Consider the following 26,464-nt stretch of genomic DNA (forward strand, 5'->3'; position numbering starts at 1 on the left):
AACAGAATTAGGCAGTTATATAACACTCCACCCAACAGCGGAATGTGCAGTCTTCTGAGTGCACAAGAAACATATCTCAAGATAGACAATATTCTGAACAATACTCCAAGCAAACAACACCCCAAAAAAAGCAGGTGTAGCAATATTCATATTTAATAATGCTGACTATAAGACAGAAAAAGTACTCAGAGACAAAAATGGTCATTTCATAATGATTAAGGGGACACTGAATCAAGAAGACATAACAATCCTTAATATATATGTACCAAACCAAGGAGCACCAAAATATATAAGACAGCTACTTATTGACCTTAAAACAAAAACTGACAAAAATACAATCATACTTGGAGACCTCAATACACTGCTGACGGCTCTAGATCGGTCATCCAAACAGAGAATCAATAAAGATACAGTGGCCTTAAACGAAATACTAGAATACTTGGATATGATAGACATCTACAGGACACTTCATCCCAAAGCGACAGAGTATACATTTTTCTCTAGTGTACATGGAACATTCTCAAGAATTGACCATATGTTGGGCCACAAAGACAATATCAGCAAATTTAGAAAAACTGAAATTGTACCAAGCATATTCTCTGATCATAAAGCCTTGAAACTAGAATTCAACTGCAAAAAAGAGGGGGAAAAACCCACAAAAATGTGGAAACTAAACAACATACTTCTAAAAAATGAATGGGTCAAAGAAGAAATAAGCGCAGAGATCAAAAGATATATACAGACAAATGAAAATGAAAATACGACATATCAGAATCTCTGGGATGCAGCAAAAGTAGTAATAAGAGGAAAGTTCATATCACTTCAGGCCTATATGAACAAACAAGAGAGAGCCCAAGTAAACCACTTAACTTCACACCTTAAGGAACTAGAAAAAGAAGAACAAAGACAACCCAAAACCAGCCGAAGAAAGGAGATAATAAAAATCAGAGCAGAAATAAACAAAATAGAGAACAGAAAAACTATAGAAAAAAATCAATAAAACAAGGAGCTGGTTCTTTGAAAAGATCAACAAAATTGACAAACCCTTGGAAAGACTCACCAAGGAAAAAAGGCACAGGACTCAAATAAATAAAATCCAAAATGAAAGAGGAGAAATCACCACAGACATCATAGATATATAAAGAATTATTGTAGAATACTATGAAAAACTATATGCCACCAAATACAACAATCTAGAAGAAATGGATAAATTCCTAGAACAATACAACCTTCCTAGACTGAGTCATGAAGAAGCAGAAAGCCTAAACAGACCAATCAGCAGGGAGGAAATAGAAAAAGCTATTAAAAACCTCCCCAAAAATAAAAGTCCAGGCCCAGACGGTTATACTAGTGAATTCTATCAAACATTCAAAGAAGACTTCGTTCCTGTTCTACTCAAAGTCTTCCAAAAAATTGAAGAAGAAGCAATACTTCCAAACACATTTTATGAGGCCAACATAACCCTCATACCAAAACCTGGCAAGGATGGCACAAAGAAAGAAAACTATAGACCAATATCTCTAATGAATACAGATGCTAAAATACTAAACAAAATACTGGCAAATCGAATACAACAACATATTAAAAAAATAATACATCACGATCAAGTGGGATTCATTCCAGAATCTCAAGGATGGTTCAACATATGTAAAACGGTTAACGTAATATACCATATCAACAAAACAAAGAACAAAAACCACATGATCTTATCAATAGATGCAGAAAAGGCTTTTGATGAAATACAACACAATTTTATGTTTAAGACTCTCAACAAAATGGGTATAGAAGGAAAATATCTCAACATGATAAAGGCCATATATGATAAACCATCAGCCAACATCATATTAAATGACATAAAACTGAGGACTTTCCACCTTAAATCAGGAACAAGACAGGGTTGTCCACTCTCTCCACTCTTATTTAACGTGGTGCTAGAAGTTCTGGCCAGAGCAATCAGACAAGACAAAGAAATAAAAGGCATCCATATCAGAAAAGAAGAAGTAAAGGTATCACTTTTTGCTGATGATATGATCCTATACATCGAAAACCCGAAGGACTCCACAAAAAGATTATTAGAAACAATAAACCAATACAGTAAGGTCGCAGGATACAAAATTAACATACAAAAGTCCATAGCCTTTCTATATGCCAACAATGAAATATTAGAAAACGAACTCAAAAAAATAATCCCCTTCACGATTGCAACAAAAATAAATAAAATACCTAGGAATAAACATAACAAAGAATGTAAAGGACCTATATAACAAAAACTACAAGGCATTGTTAAGAGAAATAGAAAAAGACACAATGAGATGGAAAAATATTCCTTGTTCTTGGATAGGAAGAATAAATATAATTAAAATGGCCATATTACCCAAAGCAATATACAAATTTAATGCAATTCCCATCAAAATCCCTATGAGATTTTTTAAAGAAATGGAACAAAAAATCATCAGATTTATATGGAACTATAAAAAATCCCGAATAGCCAAAGCAATCCTAAGGAAAAAGAATGAAGCTGGGGGCATTTCAATACCTGACTTTAAACTATATTATAGGGCCACGATAATCAAAACAGCATGGTATTGGCAGAAAAATAGACACTCAGACCAATGGAACAGAATAGAAAGCCCAGAAATAAAACCACATATATATGGTCAAATAATCTTTGATAAAGGGGCCAACAACACACAATGGAGAAAAGAAAGCCTCTTCAACAAATGGTGTTGGGAAAACTGGAAAGCCACATGCAAAAGAATGAAACTCGACTACAGCTTGTCCCCGTGTACTAAAATTAATTCAAAATGGATCAAAGACCTAAATATAAGACCTGAAACAATAAAGTACATAGAAGAAGAGATAGGTACTAAACTCATGGACCTGGGTTTTAAAGAACATTTTATGAACTTGACTCCAATAGCAAGAGAAGTGAAGGCAAAGATAAATGAATGGGACTACATCAGAATAAAAAGTTTTTGCTCAGCAAGAGAAACTGATATCAAAATAAACAGACAGCCACCTAAATGGGAAATGTTATTTTCAAACAACAGCTCAGATAAGGGCCTAATATCCAAAATTTACAAAGAACTCATAAAACTCAACAACAAACAAACAAACAACCCAATAAAAAAATGGGAAGAGGACATGAACAGACACTTCTCCCAGGAAGAAATACAAATGGCCAACAGATATATGAAAAGATGCTCAGCTTCATTAGTTATTAGAGAAATGCAAATCAAAACTATAATGAGATGCCTGACCTGTGGTGGCGCAGTGGGATAAAGCGTCGACCTGGAACACTGAGGTCGCCGGTTCGAAACCTTGGGCTTGCCTGGTCAAGGCACATATGGGAGTTGATGCTTCCTGCTCCTCCCCCTTCTCTCTCTCTCTGTCTCTCTCTCTCTCACTCCTCTCTCTCTAAAAAAATCAATAAATAAAAAAATATTAAAAAAAAAAACTATAATGAGATACCACCTCACCCCTGTTAGATTAGCTATTATCAACAAGACGGGTAATAGCAAATGTTGCAGAGGCTGCGGAGAAAAGGGAACTCTCATCCACTGTTGGTGGGACTGTAAAGTAGTACAACCATTATGGAGGAAAGTATGGTGGTTCCTCAAAAAACTGCAAATAGAACTACCTTATGACCCAGCAATCCCTCTACTGGGTATATACCCCAAAACCTCAGAAACATTGATACGTAAAGACACATGTAGCCCCATGTTCATTGCAGCACTGTTCACAGTGGCCAAGACATGGAAACAACCAAAAAGCCCTTCAATAGAAGACTGGATAAAGAAGATGTGGCACATATACACTATGGAATACTACTCAGCCATAAGAAATGATGACATCAGATCACTTACAGCAAAATGGTGGGATCTTGATAACATTATACGGAGTGAAATAAGTAAATCAGAAAAAAACAAGAACTACATGATTCCATACATTGGTGGAACATAAAAACGAGACTAAGAGACATGGACAAGAGTGTGGTGGTTACCAGGGGTGGAGGGAGGGAGGGAGAGAGTTAGGGGGAGGGGGAGGAGCACAGAGAAAACTAGATAGAGGGTGACGGAGGACAATCTGACTCTGGGCGAGGGGTATGCAACATAATTTAATGACAAGATAACCTAGACATGTTTTCTTTGAATATATGTACCCTGATTTACTAATGTCATCCTATTAACATTAATAAAAATTTATTTAAAAACAAAAAAAAGTAAAAAAAAAAAAAAAGACAATATTCTGAGCCATGAAACAAACCTCAACAAATTTAAATGAACTGAAGTCATACAGAATATATTCTTACCACCATAATGGAATAAACTAGAAATTAATAACAGGATGATAACAGGGAAATCTCTAAACACTTGAAAACTAAACAACACACTTCTAAATAATACACAAGTTAGAAAGGAAGTGTAAAGGGAAATTTTAAAAGTACATTTAATTGAATAAAAATGAAAAAGCAACATATCAAAATTAGTAGGCATAGCTAAAGCACTAATGAGGTCAATTTATAGCATGAAATGTATACGTAAGAGGAAACTTCTCAAATCAACAATCTAAGCTCCCATCTCCAGAACCTAGAGAAAGAGCAAAAAAACCCAAAAGCAAATAGAAGAAAATAATAAATACAAGAGCATATAAAAAAATAAATTAAAAACAAAAAAATTAAAAAAAAATTAAACCAAGACTGGCTTAAAGACTGATAAAATTTACAAACATCTAACAATACTGATAAAAACAAAAGATGAGTCCCTGGCCGGTTGGCTCAGTGGTAGAGCGTCGGCCTGGTGTGCAGGAGTCCCGGGTTCGATTTCCGGCCAGGGCACACAGGAGAAGTGCCCAACTGCTTCTCCACCCCTCCCCTTCTCCTTCCTCTCTGTCTCTCTCTTCCCCTCCCGCAGCCAAGGCTCCATTGGAGCAAAGTTGGCCCGGGTGCTGAGGATGGCTCTATGACCTCTGCCTCAGGCGCTAGAATGGCTCTGGTTGCTACAGAGCGACACCCCAGATGGGCAGAGCATCGCCCCCTGGTGGGCGTGCCGGGTGGATCCCAGTTGGGCGCATGCGGGAGTCTGTCTGCCTCCCCGTTTCCAACTTAAGAAAAATACAAAAAAAAAAAAAAGATGAAAGTCACAATACACCAATATTAGGAAAGAAAAAGGATATCACTGCAGACCTGGCAGACAGCAAAAAGGTAAGGGAATACCAAAAACAACTTTACAGACATTAAATTGTCAACTTAACAAAATGAACTACTTCCTCAAAAAACACACACAAACTACCAAAGCTCATACAATATGAAATAGATAACTTCATCAGCCCTTAATCATAAAGGAAATTTTGACAAAGGAGCAAAAGCAACTGAATTGGAAAAGGGATATCCTCTTTGCAACAAAAAAGTATTGAAGCAATTAGACATCAACAGCAAAACAACAATAATAACCAAACAACAACAAAAAACAGTAACAACAATGACCTCAGTCTCACACCTTATACAAAAATTAATTGAAATGCATTGTGGACTTAAATGTAAAATTTTTAACTGCAACTTTTAGAAGGAAAAAAAATAGAAGATACTCATAATGCAAGGCTAGGCAAAGAGTTCTCAGACTTGACATCAAAAGCATAATCCATAAAAGAAAAATCAATAAATTGGACCTCATTAAAATTAAAAAACTTGTGTTCTTCAGAAGACCATGTTAAGAGGCTGAATAAATAGTCTACAGAGTCAGAGGAAATATTTGTAAGCCACAAGTCTAAAAAAAGGACTATTATTGTCAGAGAATTACGCTGAATGATAAAAGCCAATTCCAACATACCATACAATTCTAATTTTATAACATTTTTCAAATGAGGAAATTATATGAAAAACAAATGGTTATTAAAGGTAAAGGAAGTGGGGGGAGTGGGTGTGGCTATAAAAAGACAAGGTGAGGAATCTTATAGTGATGGAAATGTCCTATCTTGACTATATCAATGCCAATATCCTGGTTGTGATACTATACCACTATATCATTGTGTTACAACATGCATGTGAATCTACCACTATGAATCTACAACTATTAAAATATAGTTTAATAAGAATTAATAAACAGCCTGACCAGGCGGTGGCACAGTGAATAGAGAGCTGGACTGGGATGCCGAGGACCCAGGTTTGAGATCCCAAGGTCACCAGCTTGAGCGTGGGCTCATCTGGTTTGAGCAAAAAGCTCACCAGCTTGGACCTAAGGTACCTGGCTCAAGCGAGGGGTCACTCGGTCTGCTGAAGACCCGTGGTCAAGGCACATATGAGAAAGCAATCAATGAACAACTAAGGTGTTGCAACGCGCAATGAAAAACTAATAATTGATGCTTCTCATCTCTTCGTTCCTGTCTGTCTGTCCCTGTCTATCCCTCTCTCTGACTCTCTTTGTCTCTGTAAAAAAAAAAAAAAAAAAAAAAAAAGAATTAATAAACAAAAAATTTAAACTCTTTATGAACACAATTACATGAATACTACCTTAACATTCAAATCCCCACTTGCTTCTTTTGCTGACTCTTGCCTCTTCTGTGTCAGATGTTGACTTTTATTCACCTTACTCCAGCTAATGAAGACCAGCTATATACACACCATTGCTGTCTTATACACAACCAATCACCAGGATTTGGATAGATCTTTAAACTGGAAGTTCAAAATTATTTGAAAGAGATCTTCTCTTGAACATCCAGACCTCACCACTGATACAGACATGTTCAGTACGAGAACCTAGGGCTTAATGCCAGAAGTCTGTCTGAATTCCTCCAGGGTAGGTTACCCAGTCATGCTCCAGCAAGTAGGTGTGGCTACCTCCCTATCAAGCCATTGGTAATTATCCACCCTCTACATCACTTCCTTTGAAACCATTCACCTACCTCTTGTAACAGTCCCACTGTTATCTGCATCACACCATGGGAAAAGTAGGACGTGCTGGAGTTGTAAGACCACACATGAGATCCACTGCTGGCACGCAGCCTTCCCTGCATCAGTTCTTTGTACTCCATCCTCTACATGGAAAGTAGCAGATGCTGGCAGCATAACTACACGAGGCAGACGATAGGCAATGCTTTCAAGTGGCTTCGCACCCAGTTTTGTGCCACCGGGTGGCACAAGAGCCACTTTCTTGGCAATCTGAAACCACCCAAACAGTGAGTGGATCCTGACAAAAATCTCTTAGAAGTAAAAACTCTGGGATCCTTTAAATGGGGAAACATCTTCCAACTAAAAATGCATAAGAGATGTGTTTCGGGCTCATTCTTCCCAAGTACTGCAGCAGTGAGTTTGTACAAGGAAGAGAAAGGCCCAATAACTAGCCCCATATAATAACTGGGTACTGTACGATCCAGAGGACACAAGAAAGGGTAATACAGACAGACGAATCAGAGTTCTGTTGTGTCTTGTTTTAAAACCTTTCTCAGTAATGCCTAAACAGCTTCCCAGTCTTTTCAGTTGACCTGGAAGCATACACACAAGGCAACTGTCCCAGTTCAGTGTGACAAGGGCCGGAAACGCTCTTGCTGAACCAGGCCTCCTTTCACAATGTTCGGTTTATGCCAGACTGATCTGCACAGATACCCAGTAGCTTTATCTCAGAAAAAAATGTGTTCCAGTTAACACAAGGTGTTCTTAAAAATCCCCAACCCAAGAAAAACAGATGTACTGTGTAGAGAGTAAGACCCAGCGTCTACTGAGAACTTTCTAGGAAAGCCTAGAAATCAGTACTGCCCTACTGCTACAAACAATTCATTCTTCCTTTAGAGATCTGTCATTCCAGCAGGAAATAAAAATTAAAAGAGAATAGCAGTACCCACCCCCCCAAAAAAAGGATATTAGAGTCTTATACCAGGAAATCAACAAAAAATGTATCATCTACTTGAACAATTCAAATTCAGTCATCCAGCATGCACTGAAATATAATAAGCCACTATGCTTTAGAGATCCTGCATGGGTCTGAATTAATTTCAGCAGGCTTGCAAATGGCCCCCAGAAAGTAAGTGTGATAAACCTCCTTCAGATGCACTAGGATAAAAATGAAACCTGGTCAATCAAATCAGACATATTTAGGCAGAGGCAAGAGTATCATATGGTTTGACCTATCCACCTATAAGCATTGACCTTGGAATGCTAAACCATTCTCATTTGTTTACTGCTTGAAGGCTTCTGGATCAGCACCCATTCAAGGTAAGCAAGCACTTTGTATAAAGGGGCAGATTAGAAATGAAGATTAGGAAAAGCAGAAAGAGTTCCTGCTTCCTCCTACAGGATTACCTCTATGTCAGCAGGCAGGCAGACAGCATTCTCCAACCCGAGTACTCTCCCTAATTTTGGTCGGAGCCACAGAAGCGCAGAGGGTCTGAAGGCAGAATCAGACAGGGACTGACAGAGCACACATACCCTCTCACTTCTCCTGGGCTCCACCTCCTGGAAGCAGAAGATTCTAGCCTGGAAAGAAAAGTCTACAGGAGGTTAACCTTTCTCAACCTCCTCCCATCCAACGGAGTCCAAATGACAGAAGGTGGGACTAGAGGAGTGAGGAGGTAAGCGCTGCCTGCATTATTGTTGAAACTGGACATTGTGAGTGTGTGCTCATCTCCAGTGTCCCACCCTGGCCAGACCACACTTGTGCTTATGAACAAACGGTCTGTCCCTTTATGTCAATGACCGTTGTCATCATTCATTAGCCAACATGACTTGCAGAAGCACAAGACACTCTACGGGATGCACAGCATTCCATGAGCTGAGTATGAGATGGCGCTGGGCCTTCAGATGGCTCCATATTAAGCAGAACCATTTAGACCAATGTGGGCTGATGGGGACAGCAGTTGGAAATACAAATATAACCCCTAATCAACCTGATTCCATAGCTGCAAGTTTATAAATCAGTCTTCTTTTTTTTATATATATATTTTATTTATTGATTTTTAGAGAGAGGGGAAAGAGAAAGAGAGAGAGAGAGAGAGAGAGAGAGAGAGAGAAAGGGGAGGAGCAGGAAGCATCAACTCCCATATGTGCCTTGACCAGGCAAGCCCAGGGTTTCGAACCAGCAACCTCAGTGTTCCAGGTCGACGCCTTATCCCACTGCACCACCACAGGTCAGGCCTAAATCAGTCTTCTTACTCACACCTTGCGTGGCTTGTCATTAAAAAACTGAATGTTCAAAAAAGCTGCCACTTTTCTTACTCAACATTCCACTGTCTCATTTATTTGCTGAGGCCAGGAGTCTAAGACTCGACTTGGATTAGCATCTCATTCCATGACATACTGATGCACAACAAAGGAGGTGATGCTTCCTTCATCACACACACACACACACACACACACACACACACACACACACACACTCGCACGCACCAATAGATCGCGGCCAAGAAATGGAGCTGGGACATAACAGAGTGAAGTACCCAATCCTTTCCTAGAAAGTATAGGATACTATAGTTCTGCCAGAGTGGCCTCAGGACACAGAGAGAGATGCTCTAAGGCCAGAGCTGACCTTGACTTGGTAAAACAAGCAGGCTGTTCAGTAAGGTAACCCAAGTGATCCACTCTGGGGAGTCGAGATTTGCGTTAGAAAAGCTAAAGGCAAAGTGGAAAAAAATAAAAGCTAAAGACAGAAAAAGCATAGAAAGCAGATCTGTGGCAAAGCTTAGAACATACAATTTTAAGCTACACTTTGTTTACTTTTCCTAGTGTATTTCAGATTGCTTACTGATTTTTAAAATTAAAAATGCATTTTTAACTTTCTCTCATTTTAAATATAAAATCCTTTTGAACATATATTGTTTTGAATGTGGGTTTGAGGGATGTTATTTCAGAAGGACCCATGGAACATTTAAGCAAGGGCAGGCAATTCCTTTGAAGGCCTGCATTTCTAAAGCCTATTCAGTCCATGGGTAACGCGAGTGATAATGGTAAGAGCACACAATAGAGGCTAGTCTTTACCATAATACTGAGCTACTTGTGTACTGGCTATACAAAGTTCCCCAGTGGCAGATTTCCACTTTGTAAATGGGCAGCAGCACAAATATAGTGAATCAATTATTTTCCTTTGCAACACACATTTTAAACGCATGGGGCCATTCTAACAGTGAGCATCGGTTACTTGCATGCCCTGCACAGCAAAACCAAACCAAACCAATAATGTCATCTCACTTTTCCACAGAAAGAACAAATCATACACTCAAGATAGGAATTTACTTATTTCTCACCTCTTTAACTAATTTGGCCATACTACAGGACTGATTCTGAGCTAAACCAAATTAGAAACCCACAGCACTTAGACTGGATCACATATTTCATTCTGAAGGTACTAACTATAGAACACATACCCAGTCCTGGCAAAGTGGATTTTAATACCTTGTCGGGATATTTTAGAATAATCATTGCATTGGGTTTAATTTAATGAATCTCAGCGGGGTTCCAAGAAGGCTCATAAAATCAACATGAAAAATGTCCTTCAGATGTTCTCTTATTAAAAGTTGAATAATTATGTCACCAAAGAGACAGGCACAGAGAAGGCTGCAGTTATAAATCCAAACCAAAAGAAATATTTCACACATGCTGACAAAGAGAGAAAGAGACATTTGTCACTAAAAAAAGACATGATAAAATTGCTTGCTCGGTGTTTGGTGAAAAGCAGGTGCTCATCAATACTTATTGAGTTTATAAAACAATGAATGAAGGTTGAATGAGTATGTGTGACAGGACAAGGTATGCAAAAATATTATACATTCTTTCCACAACGGTTAGAAATATGCAATTTACAACATGGTGACTGACGTATAGATCCTAACAGACAAATCCGGAGCCAAACAAAGAGAGACCAGGTCGAGGGACACACTTGCATATTTGAAAACCAGCATTTAGGTGCAAATAACAGACTATAGCAGGTACAGAGTCCTAGGGTGCTTGCTTCCCACCCCAATCCCACCCACACTGTGAAGCACAATGACTTCATGATTTTAGAACCTGGTTAAACCCCACAAGTTCAAGTGTTTACTGTCTGAGCTAGGGCATGGTGCCCAGGTGCCCATGCTGGGAAGGCTGGCCTGGTGAGTGGGAGGATGAGGAGTCCCATGGGCTGTTGTTTATGACATAATCTTCTGTATTCTTGCATAAAGAATTAGCTATGGAGAACCACTGCATCAGGCCCTTTCACCTCCCAATTCTCAGAACAAAAGATGGAACAATCAGAAAATCTCCAAACGGACAGGCATTCAACAAGGACTCATCAAACAACCGGAACAGCACCACTTTCTCTCATCCTACCACAAACCCATCAGAGCCCCCACGGGCGCAGAGCACGTGCTATGTGCTAGGCACTCTCCCCAGCACTTCTCAAGGATTGATTCACTTTCTCCTCTCAACAGCCCAGGGCTCCCCAGACTTTACTGCCCCAGGTAAGACTAAAAATTCCACCATCTAAGTCACATGCAAAACCAACCCCAGTATTTGGGGGTGGGAGGAGGCATCATTTTTTCAAAAGACCCCCAGGGCAATTCCAATGTGCAGCAAAGTCTAAAACCTAAGAGATGGGTACCATTACCATCTAGATTTTTTCAGATAAGGTAACTAAGACAGAGAAGTTAAAGCCTTTCCAAGATCACACAGCAGGCAAGCAGCAGAGCTGGGATTTGAACCCAGGTTACTTGCTGCTGAACACTAAGAAATCATGACAAGTGGAGGTGTCACAGAAATAATATAAATTACTCTATGTAATGAAATGAGTGGGGAGGGCCAAAGAAATTGTGAAAATGTGCGGACTGGCGAACAAGTATGAGAAATGTGTATGGCTGTTGATGTGAGGAAGATCTTATGTGGTACCACCAGTTAGGAACAGTAACCCTCTCTAAAAAGATTATTATCATGTCACCCCAGAGGGAAGGGCTATTTATGGCTCCCAGAAAACCTAGGTTCTAGAACAGTGGTTCACAATCTATAGCATGCATGAGATCATGTGGAAAGCTGGTTAAAATACGCACTGCTGGGCCCCAACTAAACATTTCAAATTCAGTAAGTCTGGGGAAGAGCCCTAGAGTTTGCTTTTCAAGCAAATCCTCAAGTGGGGCCAGCACAGAAGCACTGCCCCAGGCACACTACTAGTCATGCAGACTGTGCTGAGAGATGCACCAGCATACAGCTAGAGACTGTGAGGGCCCTAGTCACCAAGTCCCTGCACCTCTACTTCTTCTGTTCCCAGAGGGTGAAATGCCTCCCTCTATAACAGGGGTCGGGAACTTTTTTGGCTGAGAGAGCCATGATTGCCACATATTTTAAAATGTAATTCCGTGAGATCCATACAACGAACCGTGTACCTAACGCATTATCCAATAAAAATTTGGTGTTGTCCCGGAAGACAGCTGTGATTGGCTCCAGCCACCCGCAACCATGAACATGAGTAGTAGGAAATGAATGGATTGTAATACATGAGAATGTTTTATATTTTTAATATTATTATTTTTATTATTTATTAAAGATTTGTCTGTGAGCCAGATGCAGCCATCAAAAGAGCCACATCTGGCTCGTGAGCCATAGATTCCTGACCCCTGCTTTAGACCATGGAGTCACAATATACAAATTGAATGTGCTTCAAAGTACATGTGTAAGTAAGGTGTTTCAGGACCAGGAACTCGTTTATCTCTCTATATATTATAGCTGATGACTAAGTACCAGGACCTGACCTCAAACTTGCTTAATGTGACTGAATTGTAATTTTAACTCTCAAGTACAAGACTGCTCACTGTTCCTGTTACACAGAACAATAACTTCTGTGAAAGACTGTAGTCGAAGTTCCCATCTTAGGAACACATCTCACTCCTGGCCTCATGCCCCTCTGCAGTAAGATGATAAAATCCTGGGCTCGCACCCCCCCCCCCCCCCCGCCTTGCACCTGCCCTAGACAGGGAGCAAAGATCCAAGTTTCCTACAGTCTGTCTCCCTGGTGACACTTTCCAGTCTCATCATTTCAGACCCGTGTTCTATTTTTCTTCGGGAACAGCCTGTCAACCCTGGAAAACAAACTCTTCCTCTGTTAATGTGGGCTAAGGGGAAGGGCCAGCCTCTCCATCTCCCAGGTGAGCTGTGCAGAGCCCTCTTGGAGGTCCCCAACCCCACGGCTGAATCCAGAGTGAGGATGATGAGGGTGGAGTTCTGGTACAGATCTGAAGGACTAGAGTGGAAAACATTTTGAGTCAGGCACATGGTCCCTGAAATTGCAAAGGTAACCTTTTATTTCTTCTACAATGACAGAGTGGTCCTGCCACAGGGAGAACAGGTGAAGGTTATTTTGACCAAGAGATCAGGTCCTTTAAGGTCCTGATTAGATGAGGTAACAGTCCTATGTCCAAGACTAAATTTTAACATTATGACCGCAGGATGGGTCAATACCTGAGTCCAAATATGTTGACACCCCTATCATAGCAAATTGCCATGATCAAGTAACAGAAGTGTACCATCCTCTTTCCAACCTGGGCATTGCCACAGCTCCCCGGTGTTCTCCCCAGCACAGTCAGGAAGTGCCACCTGCACCCAGAATGAGGCACAGGGAGGACTGGGCTAGAACTCCTGTGAGCCTTGTGACAGGGCGCAGGCCCTCTCTCACGTGCATCTTCCATTCAGCAAGCAGAAATCGTCTAACTTGTAAGAGGCTCTGTGGGAACACCGCTGCCTGAAGGAATGACAAGCTATGGAGGACAGAGACACACGGAAGTGCGTGGCTCCTGGAGCCAGGCAGCTCCATGATCAAATCTCAGCCTTCTCACTTACTGCAATGCTCCAACCATGATGTCCCTGCACCTCTACTTCTACAGCTGTGAAAGGGCAGCAGGAAAACCTAACTTGCTCATCTGCATAATGATCTTCATCTGCACCGCAGAGGACAGACAAGGCTGTGAGCAAATGTTCCCTTGGTTCTGCTAAGGATGGCACATAACCACCCATCTCCTTCTTGATGCTGAAGAGTAATTAATTACATACAGCCTATACTTTAGGGCACTAAAGTTTAATTCCATCAAGAAAGGCTAATGTGGAATGAGATGAGCACCATGGGTGAACAATACCCTCCTGCTTCCCAGGGTTATAGACAGGCAGGAGCACATCTGGGAACCAGGAGCCCACAGATAGTCTGAGTCCAACAGGAGAAGGGGATGGGCACAGCAGAGCCAACACAGAATCAGCCACTAACCTGACATATTCTCCTCACCCCACCACTGCTATTCCCACTGCAGAGAGGAAGGAACTCATGCAATCACTTTGCACTAAAGCACTTCTTGCCACAAATGGGAAATACAAGTAAATATTCCCATTTCTAATTTTCAAACTGCCATGTATTAGATGATTTGCCTCTAGATAGCAATGTATATTGGGTGTTCTTTCCTGGTGTTTTGGGAATAACAAAAATATTTCTTTCTAAAACATTTGAATGTATACCTCTGTGACTTCATGGTTTCCATTCATGCCATTGCATGTCTCAAAAGCAAACATTTTGTAAAGGTTTTTAAAAAGAAAAACCGTTGATGGTTCCCATTTTAAATGAATCCTTCCAATGCCTCTGAGCTCAGGAGAGGAAGGGGAAAGAAGGTTCATTGCATCCAGCAGCAGGCAGGCCAACCCCCTGTGCATTAAGGCCCTGGATCAGGGGCCAGAGGACCAGCAATCTAAGGACAACTATTGTCCTGCTGCTTTTTCCTTTGATACATCACTTTCTTCTTCAGGGCCACAGTTTCCTCATCTGTAGAATGTAAGGTCTCTTCTAACTATTAAAGTGTAAAACTTTACCAGTATCTGCTTTCGTATCTGCCAAGTAGAAATACTTGCCTCTGACTCTCAGGAAGGTGAACACTAACAAGGAAACATTCGAAGGTGGCTTTAAGATCGCATAATGAGTTAGAAATAAACAAGAATCATAAAACCCCAGGGTTATGAGGTACCCTAACGGTCTGGCCCGCTAAAGTGAAACAACACTCAATACACAGGAGCAGATGGTTGGCAATGGTCTTTTTTATGAGACTATCTTCTGGGTTTCCTATTGCTGAGAGCACCAGTGCCTTTTCCTCAGGAATGCAGGCTGGACGTGACCTGGAATGAACAGTCAGCTCAGGCAGGGTCCCCAGACTTTCAGAGAAATGGTAGGCATTAGGGTTTTCCCATACACTATTTCACAGGTGTAGATATTCTGTCTTCAACTGATTAAATCAAACATGTAAATAATTACCTCATTTCCAAAGCTGGACCCCAGCCCCTGTCTGAATGTAATAGGTCCCCTAGCACAAAGCTCAGGCACCTGGTGCCAAAAGGACTTCAACACTACACACACAGCCATGAGAAAATGGGCCTATCACCCAACCTCCCCGAGCCTCCCTTTTCTAATCTGTAATATGGGGACAGTAATAGTATCTACATTACAGGGATATGAGAATTGATGAGTAATTACTGCACGTAAAACCCTCAGAACAGTGTTGGGCACATATTGTGCACTGAATAACTGCTACCTAATACTCACTTAACTATTCACATGAACTTTATTCAAGAACTATGTCTATGACATGACTTCAGTAAGAAAAGAAACAGGAGCAGGTGGGAAGGTCCTGGTGCAGACCACTCCTGGGGAAATGCAGGAGTGTGCTGCCTCCTCCCCTAGACACTCAAAACACTGAACCAAGATGACTGCAAGGTCAGGGAGAACTGACTGGGAAAGCGGAAAAGGAGCTTGGGATGATGAGGGGGTAGGAAAAGTCACAGCCAAAGGACTGAAACAAGCAAGGTGTGGTGTGGAGGCCAAGGGCCTGTTGCTGGAAAACACTGGTTAGGAAGAAGTAGGTAAAAGGCGAGAAAGCACCTAGGTCAGCGGTTCTCAACCTGTGGGTCAGGCGACCCCTGTGTTTTGGTCGTTCGACCCCCGCCGGGGTCGCGACCCACAAGTTGAGAACCGCTGACCTAGGGGGAGAAACTCGGGCCGGAATGAAGACACCCGCACGTGCATAGGAGCACAGAAAAAAAGAAAAAAAAAGAGTCAAACCGGGTGCTGGGAGAAAGATGGAACATTTGGGGGCCAAAGGCGGTAGGTGACAATGGTAACACTGGGTAACAAGAAATAGTCACGTGAAACTCTAAAGGATGGGGGAGGGGTACCGATAACAAGGCTCTCAGTACATGGAGGGGCACATAATTTAACAGGCACCCGGCGAACGATGCACCGAAAAGTTTGGAAGATGGGGGAGGGAGGACACCACGAGAAAAAAAATGTACTTGTTGAAAAATAAAATAAGAATGAAATGCTTGTGCCTGTTCGCAAAGAGCAACGAACAGATAGACCAGAAGCGGTGAATAGGGAAGAAAACAGTCCGTACAGAAAATGAGAAGTGGTGCAGAGAAAACCTTGGGAAGTGGGGGCCGGTGACATGTGAATTTAGATAGCTTGGGTAATAAGTACAAAATAATTAAAATTATTCTTCTATTTTTCAATATTATTATCCAAAACTGGGAAGGAAGCAACTAACTGTGTTGTTGTTGTTGTTGTGGGTTTTCTTTTCCCTTGGTTTGGTTTGCCTTTTCGTACTGGAGAAAAAGGACATTTGCTCAGGCTCCATAACCGTGCACAGTGAGAAGGGTGGCCCCCCAGCACCGGTCACCTGAGTTCCCCCAGATGTGGGCAGCAGCGCGGCTTCTCTCTTCCTGGGATTAATGTGACCATTTCCCTGGGTCGAGAAAAAAAATGGAACCAAAGTAACTCAGAGACGACATGCGCCGGGTCCCACATGTCTACCTATCTCGTGAAATGAGACTCCTGTGGGCCCTGGGAGGACCTTGATGTCGGAGCTAAATTTTGCAGCCGCAGCCCCCTCGATCCCCGGGGCCAATGCAGCCGCGGGAGAAAGCTGAGCAGTGCGGGGCCACCGGCCGCCCCAGGCTACGCTGCCGGCGCCAACCCGCAGGCCCTGCCCGGCCTGGCCAGGGGAGCGCTGGTCGAGTTTCAGCGTCCTCCCTAGACGGTCGTGCGAAGGAACACCGCCCACGCGCCCGCCCGGGACAGCGCCCCCAGGCCAGCCGAGGGCGCCAGCTACCACCCAGGACACCGACAGGTGGGCGGCCGGGCGGCTCCGGGGACCCGATAAGAGGCGGCGGCGGCTGCGGCGGCGGGCGTCCTCAGGCTATGAACGCTGCCGTGCGGACTGATCCTTCTCCCGGGTTCCCAGCCAGCAGCCCGGGACACTGGCCCCACGCGCCCCAGCGCAGCCTCACCTCGCGCGGCCGTTACTGGGCTGAGCCTCCAAAGTCAACGAATGCAAGACATTCTTGCGACCCAGGACTGGTCCGGGTCCCACGGGTTCCGGGCACGCCGGGCTCTCGGAGGAACCCGTGCCGATGCGCCGCCTCCGGATCGACGCCTGGCGCGGGAGAAGGAGCCTCGCTGAGGATCCCCCACCGCCGCGGCAGCTCGGCTCTGCCAGCCACGCCCCGGTCCGCCCCCACCGAGCCTCCAGCCTGCTCCCCGCCCAGGCCACGCCCCTGGCTCCCCTTCCCACTCCAACCAGTCTTCCCCGCCACCCAATGGTTCCCCGCCAATCTGGCCGGCTTCCCCAGGTCACGCCCCCAGGCCGGTTCCTGCCCACTGCAGCCCACCCACCCAGGTCACCAGACCCCGGGCCCACTATCCTCCCAGCCATTTTCACCCACCCCCACTCTACCTGTGGATATTCTCTCACCTCTGGCCATACCCCAGACCCCCTCTACACTTCCCCCAACTCTATCACCTCCTCTTCTTAGCTACACCTGCTGCCCCCAAACCACCCAGCCCCGCTCCCTTCCAGCCACCCTCCAGAGACTCCACATATCACAATCCCCAGCCATACCCTCTTAAACTCAGCTTTGCCACCTCCCCATCAAACCCGCCAGCCTCGCCCAGGACAGGAGCCTCCCCATCACCCATGCAACTGCCCCCCCATTGCCTACTAGCCCCACTTCTGCCTGGGCGAGCAGACAAAGTCACCATGGTTGCAGTTTTCTGAGCAAAGGAAATGCTAGGTGAGAATTTTTTAACCTACCCGTTTCCCCAGGCCCTAAAGCAAGGCTTCTGGGGATAGTGTGGGTAAATCCACTCAAAGAGCTATCACCTTTATTGTGTGGCTCAAAGACTAATGGTTAATTCACATGAAAACCAGAAAGGAAGCAAACCCTTCTGCCTACATATGGGCCCCAAATATTCTGATTGTTTCCTGATAAGGAACTCAAGAAATTCATAAAAATAAACACATTCTTTTAAAATAGTGTCAGTTTTTTAGATGATTCATTTGAATGGTTATTATGTGCCAGTACTATTATTATAAACTATTTTATAACCAAGAGCAATAATCATTACAGGTATTTATTAAAGGATCTATAAAATTACTAATTATCCAATGAAAAGTCAAAATTCATTTTATTATGCTATTTTAAATAGTGAAAAGCTTGTGAATGATATTCAAGTGTTGGATACATTGGTCAAAACCTACAGAATAGACAACACAAAGAGTGAACCCTAGTAAACTCGTTCATAGTAATGTATCAATTTTGGCTCATCATTTGTAACAAATGTACTGAACTAATGGAAGATGTCAGTAATCAAGGAGAGACTGTGGGGAACCTCAAGTGAGAGAGGATATGGGAATCCTGTGCTTTCTATTCAATTTTTCTGTGAAACTGAAATGGCTCTAAAAATTGTCTATACATTAAAGTACTCACCAAAATATTGGTAATCTCTGGGTGGTGGAAATATAAATTTTTAAAAAAATTTTATTGTTTGAATCTTTTTTTTATTTATTTATTCATTTTAAAGAAGAAAGACAGAGAGAGAGAGAGAGAGAGAGAGAGAGAGAGAAGGGGGGGGAGGAACAGGAAGCATCAATTCTCATATGTGCCTTGACCTGGTAAGCCCAGGGTTTTGAACCGGCGACCTCAGCATTCCAGGTCAATGCTTTATCCACTGTGCTACCACAGGTCAGGCTATTGTTGAATCTTTATTGAAATTGCCCAAGTTTTTGACAATGAGTATGTATTTTTAATCACACAAAAATATTTATAAGAATCCTTTGAGAGAAATAGTGCCATGAGAGATAATCCTGGTCTCTCCCCTTAAGATTTCAACAAATTGAGTAACATATAAAGCATTGAAGGAACCCTAGCTGGACTCGCAGAAGCGCCAGAAAGATCCCTGCACCAAAGCAACTAAAGGTGGGACGGTTGGAAAAGGGGGAGGGAAATGAAACACTTTCCTCATGGACTCTGGAAAGGAGAGAAGCCAGGGGACTGAGGGAGGTAGACTGGTATGGCTTGGGTTTTGTTTTGAGTCAGGAAAGGCAGAGAGATTGAGGGCAGTGGAGAAGAAGCTGAATTAAACCTGGTGCATCCAAGTGCAGGGTCAGGGAGGGGTTTCCCTTTGCTCTGCTTGCTGTCAGCCAGCGCTAAGCCTGCACACTCACTGGATTGGTGCGCACTAGGCCCGGGAGTTCAGCCCACACCGAGCTCAAAGCACCTACCTGATCTGCACGCACTTAGCCCAGGGAGTTCACCTGCCCAGTATTGGTCCCACAGTGTGCAGCCCGCACTCTAAACTTGGCCTACGGTCTGGATAGTGTTAGAGAAGACCATATTGTGCCCCCCTACCTCCCCTTCCCAGATCCCACCTCCCTCCCCTTCACAGTACACAGAATGGTGTGGTATACTCCCACAGCTGACTCTCTGAGGCCACTCTCTCCCCTCAGAGGCTGAGGTTCTCCTTGTCTAAACCCCTGGTCTGTTGAGATGTAGGAAAGAGTGCCCAGAGACCTGAAACCACCATTGCTAGAGCTGTAAAACTGCAAAGCAGTAAAGCTGAAACAGTAAAGCCCTCACAACACACCCCACCCACCAATGCAACTGTGGCCTTGCCTACATCATTAGACAGCAACCGCTCAGAAGAGTTCTGCCAAAGATTTTAGAGCTAAAACTTGTAGTACACTGACACCTATTGGAAAAAGAAAAAAGTAACCTCAAAACTTAAAAATATGTTTTTTCTTCTTTCCTTTTTCTTCTTTCTTTTTCCCATTTGAATTACATTATCCTTAGTTTATGTATTTTTTATTCTTATTTTTTGAGCATTTTTATACTTTTCCATTACTCTTTTTTTCCTTTCTTCCCTTTTCTTTTTCTCAAATGAATTGCATTTTTCTTCAAATTTTTATATTTATAGTCTTATTTTTATGGTGTTTGATTTTTTATCTCATTTTCCCACTTTTTTCTCAGTTCTTGCTCTTTGTTTTCTATACTTTTTCTTTTTTATTTACTATTTTTAGAATTTTATTTTTTCACTATTTTTTAATTTTAATTTCTCATTATTTAGTTGTCTCTTGTTAGAGTTCTTAACAATAACACTCTCAAATGCCATCAAGGAAGAAAAAATCAAATATCATGAATACACAAGACAGAGATGTACTTCAGATAGATGATGAAAAATCTCCAGAAAATAATCTCAATTACATGGAACCCTTGGAGTTAAATGACAGAGAATTCAAAATTCAAGTTCTAAAAATACTCAATAAGATGTGATAAAACACTGATAAGCAATTTAATGGGCTCATAAAACAAATTAATAAAAGAGTACTTCAACAAAGAGATTGAAACTATAAAAGGAACCAGAGACAAAGAACTCAATACATGAAATGAAAAATGAGGTAGCAAGTTTAACTAGTAGAACAGGTCAGATAGAAGAGAGGATCAGTGACATTGAAGACAGGCAACTAGAGATGCTACAGAGAGAAGAGGGAGACTCACAAATTTAAAAAAACTAGAGAGCTCTATAAGACCTGTCTAACTCCATTAGAAAGAGCAATATAGGAATAATGGGTATATTAGAAGAAGAAAAAAGAGAAAAGGGAATGAAGAGCCTATTAAACAAATAATTGACAAGAACTTTCCAAGCCTGTGGAAAGACTTAAAGCCTCGAATCCAGACCTTGGTCAACTAGCTCAGTGGTAGAGCATTGGCCTGGTGTGTAGAAGTCCCAGGTTCGATTTCCAGCCAGGGTACACAGGAGAAGCACCCATTTGCTTTTCCACCCTTCCCCCTCTACTTTCTCTCTTTCTCTTCCCCTCCCGCAGCCAAGGCTCCACTGGAGCAAAGTTGGCCAGGGCGTTGAGAATGGCTCCATGGCCTCTGCCTCAGGTGCTAGAAAGGCTCTGGTTGCAATAGAGCAATGCTCCAAATGGGCAGAGCATTGCCCCCTGGTGGGCATGCTGGGTGGGTCCCAGTCAGGCGCATGCAAGAGTCTGTCTCTCTGCCTCCCTGCTTCTCACTTCAGGAAAAAAAAAAAGCCTCAAATCCAAAAAGTAAATGTCAAGTTATGTCAACCCAAACTCACCTACTCCAAGGAACATTGTAATGAAATTGTCACAAATCAATGACAAAGAAAGAATCCTCAAGGCAGCTAGGGAAAAGAAGAATATAACACAAGGCAAGGCCCATTAGGTTATAACCAGATTTCACAGAAGAAATCCTATAAGCCAGAAGAGAGTGGATCCACACATTTAAAGTACTGAAAGAGAGGAATTACCAGCCAAAAATATTATATCCATCAAAGCTATCCTTAATATATGAAGAAAAAATAAAAACTTTTACAGACATAGAGAAGCTGAGGGAATTCATCACCAGAAAAATTCCACTTCAGAAAATACTAAAGGGGGTTATCTGACCAGATACAAAGAATAAAATAAAACTATAAGTAAAAGCTCCAATAAGATCACAAAAAGAATGACATACAATAATGTAATAATAACATAAAAGGGGAGAGAATAAAGATCAGCAGTAGCAAAGGAGGATGGAGTACAAAAGCACTCATATGATAATGAACATGTAAATATGATAATTTTTCTTTTAATAACCTAATGGTAACCACCCATGAAAATGCCACTACTGAAACACACCGCTTGAAAAAAGAAGACATGGGAGGAAGAAGTATGAAATATCACCAAACAAAAACAACTGACAGAAAAACAAAAGAGAAGAACCAAAGGAGACACAGAGCTTTCAGAAAGCAATATATAAAATGCCTATTATCCTAAATGTAAATAGATTGAACTCATCAATAAAGAGATACAGAGTAGTGGATTGGATCAAAAAGCAAAACCCATATCTAAGCTGCAAGAACAAAAGTAAATTCAAAGTGAAAGATTGGAAAATGATTCTCCAAGCAAATATTACACAAAGAAAAGCAGGTGTAGCCATACTCATATCTGACAATGCTGACTTCAAGACAACAAAGGTAACCAGAGACAAAGATGGTCATTTCATAATGATAAAGGGGACATTGTAGCAAGATGACATAAGACTTCTTAATATGTAGGCACTGAACCAGGTAGCATCAAAATATATTCAATATCTGCGAACTGATCTAAAAACAGAAACAAACAAAAACACATTCATACTTGGAGATTTCAACACACCATTGAGAGCTCTAGATCGATCATCTAAACAGAAAATCAATAAAGAAATATCATCCATAAGTGACACACTAGACCAAATGGACATAGTAGACAATTTCAGGACATTTCATCCCAGAACTTCTGAGTATACATTTTTCTCCAGTGTACATGGAACATTTTCAAGAATAGACTATATGTTGGGCCACAAAACTAACATCAACAAATTCAGGAAGATTGAAATTATACCAATTATATTCTCTGACTATAAGGCTTTGAAATTAGAATTCAACTGCAAAACAAAAAGTAAAGAAACCCACAAAAATGTGGAAATTAAACATCATACATCCATAAAATGACTGGGCCAAAGAAGAAATAAAAGCAGAGCTCAAAAAATATATATACAGATAAACAAAAATAACAACATAACATCTCAAAATTTCTGGGATCCAGTAAAAGCAGTAATAAGAGGGAAGTTTATACCATTACAGGCTTATATCAAGAAACAAGAAAGAGCCCAAGTATACAACTTAAAACCATATCTTAATGAACTAGAAAAAGAAGAACAAAGGCAATCCAAAATCAACAAAAGAAAGGAAATAATAAAAATTAGAGCAGAAATAAATGAAATAGAGAAAAGAAAAATTACAGAAAAAATTAATAAGACAAAGAAATGGTTATTTGAAAAGATCTCTAAAATTGACAAACCACTGGCAAGACTCACTAAGGCAAAAAGAGAAAGGATTCATATAAAAAAATCCTAAATGAAAGAGGAGAAATTACCACAGATATCATAGATATACAAAGTATCACTGTAGAACAGTATGAAAAACTATCTGCCACCAAATTCAACAATCTTGAAGAAATGGATAAATTCCTGGAACTATACAGTCATCCTAGACTGAGGCATGAAGAAGTGGAAAGCCTGCATAGACCCATAAGCAGGGAGGAAATACTGTAGAAACAACTATCAAAAACCTCCACACAAGTAAAAGTCCAGGACCAGACCGCTACACTAGTGAATTCTACCAAACATTCATAAATTTGGTTACTATCCTTCTCAAAGTGTTCCAAATAATAGAAGAAGCAATACTCCCTAATACCTTTTATGAGGCTGACATATCCCTCATACCAAAATCTAGCAAAGATACGGCAAAAAACAAAAACTACAGACTAATATCTCCAATGAATACAAACAATTCCTAAAGAAAATACTAGCAAATCAAATACAACAACATATTTAAAAAAATAATACATCAGGATCAAGTGAGATTCATTCCAGGAACACAAGGATGGCTTAACATACATAAATCAATTAATGTTATACACCATATCAACAAAATAAAGAACAAAAATCATATGATCCTATAAGTAGATGCAGAGAAGACATTCGATAAGATACAATATTCCTTTGTGTTTAAAACACTCAATAAAATGAGTAGTAAAGAAAAATACCTCAACATAATAAAGGCCATATATGACAAACCATCAACTAATATCCTACTACATGGTGAAAAATTAGAAGCTTTCCTCTAAAATCAGAAACAAGACAAGGCTGCCCATGCTCTTCATTTCTATTCAACATAGTGCTTGAAGTTTTAACCAGAGCAATCAGACAAAAGAAAGAAATATAAGGTATTCGTATTGGAAAAGATGAAGTGAAGATTTCACTTTTTGCAGATGACATGATCTTGTATATAGAAAACCCCAAAAACTTCACAGGAGGAAGATTATATTATGAGAAACCATAAACCAATACCGTAAGGTCACAGGATACAAAATCAATATACAGAAGTCTATTGCTTTTATATATGCCAACAATAAAACTTTGGAAAATAAACTAAAAAAAAAAATAATCCCTTTTACAAAATAAAAATAAAATACCTAGGAATAAACTTAACAAAGAACGTAAAAGATCTATATACTGAAAACTACAAAGCATTATTCAAGGGAATTGAAAAAGACACAATGAAATGGAAAAATATTTCATGTTCATGGATAAAAAATAATCAGCATACAGCTAGTGCTTGACTTACAACCACGATTGGTTCTGACAGACCGGTTGTAACACGATTTGGTTGTAAGCTGAGTAGGCTATATGTATAGTACTGTGAAATGATGTTATAAAAATCTTCTTTTTTTTTTTTCATTTTTCCGAAGCTGGAAACGGGGAGGCAGTCAGACTCCCGCATGCGCCTGACCGGGATCCACCCAGCACGCCCACCAGGGGGCGATGCTTTGCCCCTCTGGGGCGTCGCTCTGTTGCATCCAGAGCCATTCTAGCATCTGAGGCAGAGGCCACAGAGCCATCCCCAGCGCCTGAGCCATCCCCAGTGCCCGGGCCATCTTTGCTACGATGGAGCCTCGCTGCGGGAGGGCAAGAGAGAGACAGAGAGGAAGGAGAGGGAGAGGGGTAGAGAAGCAAATGGACGCCTCTCCTGTGTGCCCTGGCTGGGAATTGAACCCTGGACTCCTGCACGCCGGCCGACGCTCTACCGCTGAGCCAACCGGCCAGGGCCTATAAAAATCTTTAAGTCATATTTTATCATAATTTTCTTTCATTATTGTACTGAGTCTGGGATAACAGTTGAAATGGTGCACATGGAGATGGTAGTGCTGCCGGAAGCTGGTCCGCACTGTCGAACGCCCAGCTGGGCAACGCTTGCGCTGCCAGACGCAGAGCAGTCGTGGCTAGTGATTCTCGTCATAAAGTTGAATGGTCGTAAGTTGCATAGGTCGTAAGTCGATCAATGCTTATAGTTAAAAGGGCCATATTACCCAAAGCTATATACAGATTTAATGAAATTCCCATCAAAATTTCAATAGCAATGGCATTTTAAAGAAATGGAACAAAAAATCACCAGGTTTGTATGGAACCATAAAAACCCCCAAATAGCCAAAGCAAATCTGAAAAAAACAAAGCCAAAGGTATTACAATTCCTTATACTATAGAACCACAATGATCAAAACAGCGTGGTATTGGCAGAAAAACAGACACACAGAACAATGGGACAGAATCAAGAGCCCAGAAATAAAACCATATATATAGGAGCAATTCATCTTTGACAAAGGAACCAAAAACACACAATGGAGAAAAGACAGCTTCTTCAATAAATGGTGCTGGGAAAATTGGAAAGCCACATGCAAAAGAATCAGACTTGACTACAGTTTGTCCCCCTGCACAAAATTGAATTCAAAATGGATCAAAGACCTAAATATAAGATATGAAACAATAAATTACATAGAAGAAAACATAGGTACTAAACTCATGGACCTTGGCCATAGGGAACAATTTATGAATTTGACTCCAAAGGCAAGGGAAGTAAAGGCAAAAATAAATGAATGGGACTACATCAAACTGAAAAGCTACTGCACAGCAAAAAGAAACTGATAACAAAACAGACAGCCAACTAAATAAAAGATGATATTTTCAAACAATAGCTCCCATAAGAACTTAGTATCCAAAATATATAAAGAACTCACAAAGCTCAGCAACCAACAAGCAAACAATTCAATTAAAAAATGGGGAAAGGAACTGAACAGATACTTCTCACAAGAGGACACAGAAATGGGCAACAGATATATGAAAAGATGCTCATCTTCACTAGCTATTCAAAAAATGCAAATCAAAACAACGAGATACCACCTCACACCTGTTAGATTAGCTATTATCAACAAGACAGGTAATAGCAAGTGTTGGAGAGGCTGCAGAGAAAAAGGAACCCTCATTCACTGTTGGTGGGACTGTAAAGTAGTAAAACCATTATGGAAGAAAGTATGGTGGTTCTTCAAAAAATAATAATAGAACTACCATGTGACCCAGTATTCCTGCTACTGGGTATATATCCACAAAACTCAGAAACATTGGTAGGTAAAGACACATGCAGCCACAGGTACATCACCGCATTGTTCACAGTGGCCAAGACATGGGAACAACCAAAGTGTCCCTTGATAGAGCATGGATAAAGAGGAAGTGGTTCACCTATACAATGGAATACTACTCAGACATAAGAAA

At 41.2% G+C, this 26,464-nt stretch overlaps 1 protein-coding gene across 4 annotated transcripts in view; it reads right to left on the reverse strand.

Moving 5' to 3' along the window:
* SPATA13 (spermatogenesis associated 13) overlaps positions 1-26,464 on the reverse strand; it is a 433,930-nt gene that overhangs the window by 157,734 nt on the left and 249,732 nt on the right. For 2 of the 4 annotated variants that reach the window (XM_066258301.1, XM_066258298.1), the window contains exon 1: positions 17,261-17,459. The exons of 1 other annotated variant lie outside the window; for it this stretch is intronic. The gene's annotated coding sequence lies outside the window, so the exon portion shown is untranslated. Of the gene's footprint in view, positions 1-16,650; positions 16,717-17,260; positions 17,460-26,464 lie in introns of those variants that run through there. One more of the 4 variants, XM_066258299.1, reaches the window with a different exon arrangement.

This window comes from Saccopteryx bilineata, chromosome 2, assembly GCF_036850765.1.
Source record: "Saccopteryx bilineata isolate mSacBil1 chromosome 2, mSacBil1_pri_phased_curated, whole genome shotgun sequence".
NCBI classification, from domain to species: domain Eukaryota; kingdom Metazoa; phylum Chordata; class Mammalia; order Chiroptera; family Emballonuridae; genus Saccopteryx; species Saccopteryx bilineata.